Raw genomic sequence first — 3,809 nt, 5'->3', positions numbered from 1 at the left:
TACCCTGAACCCTGGTTAACACATATTTGAAAGCCTCCCACTTACCAGACGTCTCTTTGCCTGCCAAAAGACTCACCCAATCAACTTCTGAAAGTTCCTGTCCAATACCATCAAAATTGGCCTTTCCCCAATTTAGAATTTTAACTTTTGGGCCAGACCTATCCTTCTCCATAGCTATCTTAAAACTAATGGAATTATGATCACTGGTCCCAAAGTGATCCCTCACTAACACTTCTGTCACCTGCCCTTCCTTATTTCCCAAGAGGAGGTCAAGTTGTGCCCCCTCTCTTGTCGGGCCATCCACATACTGAATGAGAAATTCCTCCTGAATACACTCAACAAATTTCTCTCCATCCAAGCCCCTAATGCTATGGCTGTCCCAGTCAATGTTGGGAAAGTTAAAGTCCCCTACTATTACCACCCTATTTTTCTTGCAGCTGTCTGTAATCTCCTTACATATTTGCTCTTCAATTTCCCCTTGACTATTTGGGGGTCTGTAGTACAATCCTATCAAAGTGATCTCTCCCTTCTTATTTTTCAGTTCTACCCATATGGACTCAGTGGGCGAACCCTCGGATATATCCCCTCTCACTACTGCCGTGATGTTCTCCCTAATCAAGGACGCAACTTCCCCTCCTCTCTTACCTCCTGCTCTATCTTTCCTACAGCATCTGTACCCTGGAACATTGAGCTGCCAGTCCTGCCCCTCCCTTAGCCATGTTACAGTAATAGCTATAACATCCCAGTCCCATGTACCCATCCATGCCCTGAGTTCATCTACCTTGCCCTTCAGACTTCTTGCATTGAAGTAAATGCATTTTAATCTAGACTTCCCTTGGTCTTTGCCCTGCTTTCTCCGACCATCTGTCCGGTCATGTTCTGTACACTCTCCCTTACTGCCTTTTGTTTCTGTCACCACTTTATTTCCCACTGACTTCCTGCTTCGGTTCCCATCCCCCTGCCACATTAGTTTAAACCCTCCCCAACAGCACCAGCAAACACTCCCCCTAGGACATTGGTTCCAGTCCTGCCCAGATGCAGACCGTCCAATTTGTACCGGTCCCACCTCCCCCAGAACCGGTTCCAATGGCCCAGGAATTTGAATCTCTCCCTCTTGCACCATCGCTCAAGCCACGTATTCATCCCAACTATCCTGTCATTCCTACTCTGACTAGCCCGTGGCACTGGTAGAAATCCTGAGATTACTTACTTTGAGGTCCTACTCTTTAGTTTAACTCCTAACTCCCTAAATTCAGCTTGTAGGACCTCATCCTGTTTTTTACCTATATCGTTGGTGCCTATATGCACCACGACAACTGGCTGTTCACCCTCCCCCTCCAGAGTGTCCTGCAGCCGCTCCGAGACATCCTTGACCCTTGCACAAGGGAGGCAACATACCATCCTGGAGTCTCGGTTGCGTCCGCAGAAACGCCTGTCTATTCCCCTTACAATCGAGTCCCCTATCACGATAGCTCTGCCACTCTTTTTCCTGCCCTCCTGTGCAGCAGAGCCAGCCACGGTGCCATGAACCTGGTCACTGCCACGTTCCCCTGGTGAGGCATCTTCCCCAACAGTATCCAAAACGGTATAACTGTTTTGGAGGGAGATGACCGCAGGGGACCCCTGCACTGCCTTCCTACTCTTCCTCTGTCTGTTGGTCACCCATTCACTATCTCCCTCAGTAATTTTTATCTGCGGTGTGACCAACTCATTGAACGTGCTATCCACGACTTTCTCAGCATCGCGGATGCTCCAAAGTGAGTCCATCCGCAGCTCCAGAGCCGTCACGCGGTCAATCAGTAGCTGCAGCTGGACACACTTCCCGCAGGTGAAGGAATCAGGGATACAGGAAGGATCCCTGAATTCCCACATCCCACAAGAGGAACATGACACGGCTCTGGGATCTCCTGCCATGACTTAACCCTTAAGCTAGCTTAACAACAACTACAATGTCAAGAGAAAAAAAAGGAAAAAAAAACTACTTACCACTCCCTTTAAGGAGTTTACGTCTTTAAATTGTTCTTAATTTAGAGAATGTTAACTACACTGGGGACCTTGATTGACTAAAAAAAACGGTACTTCCTATTAGACCTGCAGACCTTCCATTTTTTTTTACTTTCGTTACTGTCGATTAGTAGAAATACTCACCTGAACATACTCACCAATCAGGTGCCTCCCTTGTGTCACCTGCATTTGTCTTCACTTATCTTTTTCTCTTGACATATTTTTAGATTCTTTTACAGTCAGTTTTTATGTTCCCTGCTAGTTTAGTCTCATACTCTATTTTCCCCTCTTAATCAATTCTTTTTCCTCTGCTGAATTCTGAACTGCTCCCAATCCTCAGGCTTGCCGCTTTTTCTGGCAATGTTATATGTCTCCTCTTTGGATCTAATACTATCCCTAATTTATTCTGTAAGCCACGGTTGAACCACCTTTCCTGTTTTATTTTTGTACAAGACAGGAATGAAAAATTGTTGTAAATTCTGCACACGTTCTTTAAATATTAGCCATTGCCTATCCACCGTCATCCCTTTTAGTACAGTTCCCCAATCTATCCTAGCCGACTCGCACCTCATAGTTTCGTAATTTCCTTTATTTCGATTCAGGATCATGGTTTCGGATTCAACTACTTCACTCTCCATCTTAATGAGGAATTCTATCAGGTTATGGTCGCTCTTCCCTAATGGTACCGGAACAACAAGATTGTTAATTGATCCATTCTCATTGCACAATACCCAGTCTAGCATCGCCTGTTCTCTCGTTGGTTCCTCAACGTATTGGTCTTGAAAACCATCATGTACACACTCCAGGAATTCCTCCCCCACAGTATTGTTGCGAATTTGGTTTGACCAATCTATGTGTGGATTTAAGTCACCCATGATTATAGTTGTACTCTTCTTGCATGCGTCTCTAATTACATGTTTAATGTCCTGCCCTACATCTCCACTTCTAGACAACCCCCACCAACATTTTCTGCCCCTTGTTGTTTCTTAGCTCCACCCATACAGATTCCTCATCGGGATTTTCCGAGACAATATCCTTCCTCACTATTTCATTGATTTCCACCATTACTAACAATGCTACCCCACCTCCTTTCCCTTTTTGCCTGTCCATCCTAAATATTGAATACCCCTGGATGTTCAGTTCCCAACCTTGGTCACCCTGCAGACATGTCTCCGTAATCGCATCGATATCATAACCGTTAATATCTATCTGCGCTGTTAATTCATCTAGCTTAATGCGAATGTTCTGCGCATTAAAACAAAATTCCTTTAGACTTGTCTTTTTAAGGTTGCGAGTCATCTGAGTTTTATTTTGCACTATGGCCTTTTTTGTTTTTCGCCCTTGATTTCTCTGCCTTCCAATATTCTATCCTTGTCTCCTCCTCCACTCTCTCCCTGATCAGGTTCCAATCCCCATGCGATTCTAGTTTAAAACTTCCCTAACGGCACGAGCAAACACCCCCGCGAGGACATTGGTCCCGGTCCTGCTCGGGTGTAACCTGTCCCGCTTGTACAGGTCCCACCTTTCCCAGAACCGGTCCCAATGTCCCAGGAAATCAAATCCCTCCCTCCTACACCATCACTGTAGCCACGCATTCATCCGGTCTATTCTCCTGTTCCTATACTCACTCGCACGTGGCACTGGATGTAATCCTGAGTTCACGACCTTTGAGGTCCTGCTTTTTAATTTATCTCCAAACTCCATAAATTCACCTTGCAGGACCTCATCCCTTTTTTAACATATGTCGTTGGTACCGATATGGACCTCGACTACTTTTTGTTCACCCTCCCCCTCCAGAATTCCCT

The sequence above is a fragment of the Heptranchias perlo genome, unplaced genomic scaffold (genome assembly GCF_035084215.1).
Source record: "Heptranchias perlo isolate sHepPer1 unplaced genomic scaffold, sHepPer1.hap1 HAP1_SCAFFOLD_43, whole genome shotgun sequence".
Classification (NCBI taxonomy): Eukaryota; Metazoa; Chordata; class Chondrichthyes; order Hexanchiformes; family Hexanchidae; genus Heptranchias; species Heptranchias perlo.
This window is presented reverse-complemented; position numbering follows the sequence as displayed.